The sequence below is a fragment of the Manis javanica genome, chromosome 13, assembly GCF_040802235.1.
Source record: "Manis javanica isolate MJ-LG chromosome 13, MJ_LKY, whole genome shotgun sequence".
NCBI classification, from domain to species: Eukaryota; Metazoa; Chordata; class Mammalia; order Pholidota; family Manidae; genus Manis; species Manis javanica.
In genome coordinates this window covers 46759953-46768048 of record NC_133168.1, presented here as the reverse complement: position 1 = coordinate 46768048, position 8096 = coordinate 46759953, and the positions used below count along the sequence as shown (strand labels likewise).

The 8096-nt window shown below is 37.0% G+C and overlaps 1 pseudogene; it reads left to right on the top strand.

Moving 5' to 3' along the window:
• Positions 1 to 446: 446 nt before the first annotated feature.
• On the top strand, positions 447 to 7803 carry LOC118967783 (vimentin pseudogene; annotated as a pseudogene).
• The last annotated feature ends 293 nt before the right edge of the window (positions 7804 to 8096 follow it).

Sequence of the window (8096 nt, the reverse complement as noted above, 5' to 3'; positions counted from 1 at the left end):
AGACTGCAGAAATGAGAGTGGTGTTTTTGGTAGAACTATTGTAATTAGGGAGTGTGTCAGTAAATGTCAGGCAGTTTATACAGGGCTTAGCCCCTTGGAGTGAATTTTGGTCGTGAAGCAGAGAATAGCCCTGTGATCAAGGATACTGAATTTCCGGCTTCTAGAATGGTCAATACCACCCTCTGCTGCTCTCACATCTCCAGTTTGGTTTTCCTGCCAAGGCTAATGAATTTTATGCATATGCACAGTATGCCACCAGTAAAATGAACACTTTGGCAGAAATTTTAGCATTCTCAGATTTAATGTCCATTCTACACATTGCGCTAAGTACTTCCTCAAGAAATTAAACTTGATTACGAAGACTGGTACCAATGTTAGCTAGCAATGCTGGCCAACTGCATTTTGCAGCAGCTATTTCTAGGAGCCCTTTGGTGTGTGTTTGGGTGATGGCTGTGGAAGTGGGGATGAGCAGGGGCAGAAGAAGTTGGGTGAGTGGGGAGTGGATTAGGCTAAAAGGGTTATTACTAAACAAGTAACCTGAGGAACCACATGGGGAGATTAGAACTGTCAAATGTGGTGCATAAATTTGATTCAGTTATACTCCAGGTTGTTTTAGAATTACAAGAGCTTTACTAGCCTAAACTTCTCTAAGGTAAGACAGTGAAATAAATACCCATATTCCTTGTTTAATCATCCTTAGTTAATCATCATTAATTATAGCTAGTTAAAAAAAACACCTGTGTTAGTTAAAACTTGATTTATCCCTCACTCACTTTCTACTTTGCATACCCAAAGATTTCATTTAAATATTAAAAATAATCTCAACATATCTTCATAACAGCATGTGAAACAAAGACATTTATAGATCATTTAATATTGTAAATTCACACTGAATATAACTTTTGAAATGTTTTAAATGTGGCTTCCCTGCTCTTCACATTTTTCTAGATAGGAGCCATTTTGGTGTTGTAGTTCTGAAATTGAAAGACAAATATTCTATATTCAGACCCTTTATATTCAAGAGAAAAATTGGAATAATCTTTCATTAAAACAGCACTTTGTTCCTTTCTTTAATAAACTTTATAGCACAAAATGAAAATCCCATTATCAAACATCCCTAAGATTATTTGCACCCTCGGGCCAAATTATCACAGAGGGGAAAGATGGGATTTGAGATTGTTTGGTCCCTTTCTTTCTCAGAGGTAGAGCACAAGGATGCTCAGAAGGCAGCAAGTGAAAGCATTTTGAAATTAAATGACTCCTATTATTAAACAAATTTTACTGTCAACTGACAGACGTTCTCAGCCACAAACTTTCACACAACATTTCACTGTTTGTTTGAGAAGTGGAGGTTTCACCTTCTTGAAAGCTGAACTGTATACAGCAGGAAAGCTGCTTTCTTTAAAACAACCATGACACAAAGTTTATAAGAAAGATATTTTCATAATGTTTAGTACATGGTAGCAGAATTTATTCCCAAATAGATTATGTTTATTTATTGTTAATGGTGTGTACTGCACTGTATCTGACCTCTCCTCCATTAGAAAGAATTCCCTCTGTTGCTTGCAGATACAGTGCTTTCAAAGAGGTAGCTGTGAGCTGGGGGCAGTCTGGGAAAACACAGTGTGCACAGTAGTACTGCTGTGAGTGGGGCTCCTGCAAGTCAACATATATGTGCCACTTTCATCTTAGAGGCTAGACTGTTTTAAGAACTTCACCTAATGTATGTGGTACCCAAAGGCCTTATTAAAAGATTCAGGACACCCAGACATTTTGGGTAATCTAAACTGAAATTTCATATGATTCATAGTTGGTACACTTACTGCCTTCTCCTCCTAGTTTAAGTTTTTAGCATTTGATATGGCCCCAACAACTAAAAATAATGGTTAACTGATTATATTGATTGGATGTCTATTATAAACTAAGGCGAACTTGACTGAATGTAATGGTAACCTACTCTAAGTCAATGTGCATGTGTGTGTTTTCACATGCACATATGCATACACATGTTTTAATACACACATGAGGTCAGAAATAAATACTGCTTTAGGATCAGGTCTCACATGGGTTTGTACTTAGTATACTAAAAACTTGACTGAGAGGGTCAAGTAGAATAAACTTGGTCCAGAATTCAGAAATGATGGTGACTCTTCCTTTGGGACTTATTAATAAAATCAAAGGAGTCATTGAGAATTACTAAACCCAAATTAAAATTGAGAAAACACACATGTTACTGAACTGCTTAAAAGAACAAACCTGTAAAACCATCCCTGAAAGCTCTATAGCAGAGGTCTGGAGCTTACTGCTCCTTTTCACTATAAACCTGGTTAAAATATTTTACATGATGTGGTTAAGTGACTGATTGCTCTTCTGTTCCACATTGTATTTCTCTTTACCAAGGTTTGGCTAATCTTCTATGTATTGCATGAAATTGCAGCAGGACAGTTACTGCTTTATATCAAGTGTTCAGTTTCAGTACTGGATTATGAACTTGTTCAAAGTTCACTTGAAGTACAGCTTTATAATTTTATTTTTATGCAGTCTTCCTCCTTTAGGTCTAAAAAATACCAGTTTTTCTTTCTATAATCAGGAACATTAACCCTACTTCTCTGTTCTCTGCCAGGATGTGTAAATGGAGATGTTTGCATTCCTTTGTCACTACAGTAACTTTCTGAATCGCAAATTCATTCAAAAATGTTAATATTCTATTCTGACCTTTTCATTTATTGTCATATCACTCAAACACATCACATAAGGCAAAATAATAATGGTTTTGCCTAGATAAGATTATGTGACAGTGGCTATTTTTCTTTTACCAAAAATAGATTACTTACATGGGCACAGTGTCTATATCTTATGCAGTTTAGGCAAACACCAGAAACAAAATGAACACTGGATTTGAAATGGCACATCTAAAGTATTTTGTTCTGGAGCTGTTTTTCTCTATGCTGTTATGATTTTACCAAGTGTCACTAATTAAGATATGTAGTTAAAACCATTCTTGGTATTTATAAAACTAAAATAAGAAAGTGATGCTCAACCAAACCGTCTCCTGGGAGAACTTTTGGTAGTAATATATATTTCCATTCTTGTTTTCACTTATGAAGATACAGTATAATGTCCAGGTTGGTCTTTCTTTAAACAGACATTATTTTCAAAGGAATTTCAATTTTTAAAAAATGTACAGCATACTATAAAAAATACTTATTTGATATTCTCTGGTACAGTGAAGCCTGTTTTTATTACAGTTATAGTTATATTAATATGAAGAAAATTTAATAAGGTCAGATTATCCAAAGTCTTTGCCCACTTGGCTATTGCTAACCCATATGCTTTATCCATGAGTCAGAGCAGGTCCACACTGCTATATTTTTAAGCTAATGTGTCACCTTATGAACCAGTGTCTGAACTTGTTATTTTAAGTATCTATAAAACAACTGGCTCCTACAAATCAACTTAATTTCCTGACCCAATTATAAATTTGATACCACTGAAAAGCATACTTTCACTTCCTACAGAAGCAAGTTCCCTGATAATATAAAAGTAAAAAATAAAAAAATAAACAAAAGTGTATTTTTTTTGCTGTCATTGTTACAATACTTTATGGGATATTAATTTTAAAACTATATTTAGATATAACATGCACATATTGGTTAAAAACAGAAAGGTTGATGTATAAGCTTAAAATAAGTACAAAATACATAAAAGACAGAAAAAACTTCAAAAATCTAAAGTCCTTAATGTTTTCAATAGAAAAGAATTATTACTGAGGCTTCCCAAAATACCCGTGATATGAAAATGACAGCCCCACCCTCTCAGGGTGTCGTTCATAACAATCAGGGGGTTGTTAGTAAATAGCCAATATAAGAAACATGTATTTTACATGTTTCTTATATTACAGAATGCAACTAATCTTAACTGTATAAAACTGAGTAATATTTTTAAGAAGTCCTCATTCTGACAACCACATTTAAAATCCAGTCCTGGCATTATAAAGGATTTTTTACACCTAAAGAGAAAAGCCCTGTCAAAGATAAATCAATAAAAATGATACTCAAACCAGCTGTTGTTTTCCAGTTGCTTGATGCTTCCATAGAAACCAGTTTCAAATCAGGAAAGTAAAATTTCCATAACAGGGAAATATTGATAATCCAGAGGATCAACTATCTTTAGGTCTAAAAAGAAACCTCGTGCTCATAAAAGGTGTTTTTATTGGATGACAGTGTAAAATATTTTAATGTACTTATATACTATTTTATTACTTGGTTCTTTATTTTAGAGCTAGAGAAAATAATTAGAAACTGATCATTTGGATGTTTTAATTGATTTTTTATTAAAGAAGATAGAATTCCTTTTTTACCTCAATAATAAAAAAATGACATATGGATGGCATATTTAGCAGATACGAAATGAAACAAAAAATAGTAAAAACAACAATAAAATTGTATTTTGCTTTTCTCCTTAAAAGACATGCTAAATGAAATGGAATTTGAGCATTAGATGAAAAGAGTTGATTGTGAGAATGAGTGGTTTTAAATTTATTTTAATTTGCATGAGATGAAAATCATAGCATTATGCGTAAAATAAAGAACATCACTAACTACCAGCAAACTGTCTTTTCCCTGAGTGCCTGTGAATCTACATTGTCATGCAACCACTGAACCTCTCAAGAAGACATACCTCTCAATATTTCTGTTCAAATAGCCAGAAAATGTTCTACAGTACATTTGAGGTGATAACTTCAGTGCATGTCTTTGCTGATTGCCTCTGCAGGGTATGGAAACCAGAAAAAACAAGTTGTTATCTGAATTGACATGTTTATATGAACGACTATTCTCAATATACTATGACATCAAGATCAAGAAGCAAGGAGAAATTGTTCAGTGTTGAACCTGAAATAAGTGTCAGTTCGCTTCAATTCAGCCCAAATTTCTGAAGTTGACAGACCCATTAAAGAAAGAATCCTATTATCCAAGAAGTATTATGAAAATTTTTTATTGATGATAATTAAAGTACTGTTTTCTATTTAGACACACACACACACACACACACACACACACACTATAGACTATAATGCAATTTTTATATGAATTCACAAAAATTTCTTGGGATTTGTACTAAGCAGCATTCTTCAGAGAAACAGAGCCAACAGAAAATGCATATTTTGAGAGATTTATAATAAGGAACTGGTTAATGGAATTTGGAAGTGGGCAAGACCCAAGATCTGCAGGGCATGTCAACAATCTGAAGACCCAAGAGAGATGAAAGGGAAGCTACTCAGTAGATGACTTGCAGGCTCAAAGAGAACTAGACTCTAGATTAAAATTTTTGAATCAACATATGGATAGTATTTGAAGCCACAGATAAGAATGAGATTTTCCATAAGCAGAGAAGGTACATGATGGAGTTGCCCCTCACTCTAATATCTTGAGCTAGGTTAGACAGAAGAGGAGCCATAAAGGTTTCTGAGAAGGGGTAATGGCAAGAGAAACCAAGCATGTCAGAAGATTAGAGAAACACCTATGCATTCATCAAATGGGCAGTGGTCAGCCTTTTCAGCTGCCTCTGGGAGGTAAAGGATGGTGAGAACAAAAATCTGCTGGCTTTGGCTTTTGACTTAAGCAGCCTGTCACCTTTATGAGAGCTGTTTCAGAGGAGCCACCATCCACAGCCAAGTCCACTTCCTCCTCCTCCTTCAGGAGCTTTACAACCCCAACACCATGAGCTACTTAGCTCCAGGCAAAGTGCGGTGACCATGTTCCATCATACGTACAGCCTGGGCAGCATGCTAAGCCCCGGAATCAGACACAGCCCCCACACCTTGCCTCCAAGGTGGCATGTACACCATACCCTCCTAGGCCATACACCATCAACACCGAGTTCGAGAATACCCACATGAACAACAAGGTTGAGCTGCAGGAACTGAATGACTACATCACCTTATCTGCATCTCCAGTGTGTACTTCCTGGAGCAGCAGAACAAGATTCTGCTGTCCAAGCTCAAGGGCCAGGGAAGTCATACCTGAGGACCTCTCTGAGAAGGAGATACAGGAGCTGTGGCAGCAGGTGGACCTGTTCAGCAATGACAAGGTCCACATGCAGGCTCTGCATGACAAGCTGGCTAGGAACATCATGCAGGGACATCATGCAGCTCCAGGAGAAGCTCCAGGAAGAGATGTTTCAGAGAGAAGCTCATAGAGAAGCTCAGAGCACCCTGGAAACTTTAAGACAGGATTCTGGCAATGTTTATTTGGAGATCTTTGACCTTGAATGTAAAGTGGACTCCTTGCAAGAAGAGATTGACTTTTTGAAAAAACTGCACTGTGATGAAACCTATGAGCTGTAGGCCCAGATCAGGAGTAGCATGGGCAAACTGGTATGGGCCTGACCTCTGCTTTCTGGGTGATGTGTGGCAGCAGAATGAAAGTGTGGCTGCCAAGAACCTTTGGGAGGTTAAAGAATGGTACAATTCCAAGTTTGCTGATCACTGTGAGGCTGCTATCTGAACTAGAGCAATGATGCCCTGTATCAGGGGGAGCAAGATTCAAGAGAGAATCAACATTTTTCCAAATAAGAGATACAGATGACCCAACATACACATGAAAAGATGTTTAACACCACCAATCTTCAGGGAAATGCTAATCAAAACCACAATAAGATATCACCTCCCACCAGTCAGAATAACCATTATTCAAAAGATAAGAAATAACAAGTGTTGGGAAGATGCAGAGAAAAGGGAACTCTCCCTGTCGGTGGGAATATAAATTGATGCAGCCACTGTGGAAAGCAGTATGGACGTTCCTCAAAAAACTAAAAATAGAAATACTATACAACCTAGCAATTCTACTTCCAGGAATTTACCTAGGGGAAAAAAAAAACCACTCATTCAAAAATACATATACACTCCCGTGTTCATTGCAGCAGTATTTACAATAGCCAAGATATGAAAGCAACCTGTGTCCACTGATGGATGAATCATAAAGAAGTGGTACATATATACAGTGGAATATTACTCAGCTAATAAAAAGAAAGAAATCTTGCCATTTCTACCAACATGGATGAACCTAGAGGATATAGTGCAAAGTAAAATAAGTCAGACAAAAACAAATATCATGTGATTTCACTTACTGTGGAATCTAAAAATCAAGACAAATGAGCAAAAATAGAAAATCAGAAATAGACTCATAAACACAGAGAACAGACTGGTGGTTGCCATAGGGGAGGTGATAGAGGGATGGGTGAAATGGGGGGTGATAGAGGGAGGTGAAAGGGGGGAGAAAAAAGAGAACTGGAGACAGGGTCAGTTCCTCAACTGCAAAGTTGATGGTTTAAAAGAACTAACAAGTCTCTGATGCACAAAATGGAGGAGAACTTTGCTGTGGAAGCTGCTAACTACCAAGACATATGGCCTTCTGCAGAATGAGATTCAGAACAGAAAGTAAGAAATGGCCAGCCACCTTTATGAATATCAGGATCTGCAGAACAGTATAGCACAACCTTGATTTTCAGATTGCCCCCAAACAGGTACCTGCTGGAAGGCAAGAAAAGCAGGGTTTCTCTGCCTCCTCCAAACTTCTGAGCATGAAAGAAACCATTCTGGATTCATGCCTTCTGGTTGACAGCCACCTCAAATGGTCATTTCAAAGTCTTGTGCTATACTGTCTTTTAAAAAATATTTTGAATACCATTGAAACTGCTTTTTCCCATCAAGTATCCGACCAACTTGTTTCTGCTTCAGTAGATCTTTGGAAAAACAAACCAACAAATGACCAGGAAAAAAATAGTCTTATTGGAATGAGTTGAAGGGAGAATGGAAAGTAAGAAAGTGGAGAGAGCAAGAATAGTTTAACTTTTTGAGGAATCTTGAATGGGAAGGAGACAATACCAGAGTAGTATATGGAGGATAATGTAGGGTCAAAAAATGAGTTTTGTTTTTGATTTTTAAAGAGAAGTGACATCAAGGTGTGGGGGGGTTAATCCTGTGTGTGTGGGTTAATCCTGCACAGAGGAAGAGATTATATAACGGCAGGAGCAGAGCCCTAAAGAAGAAAGGGGGCCCAGGGCCTAAGTGAGGAATTGGCCTGAAGAACAGAGAT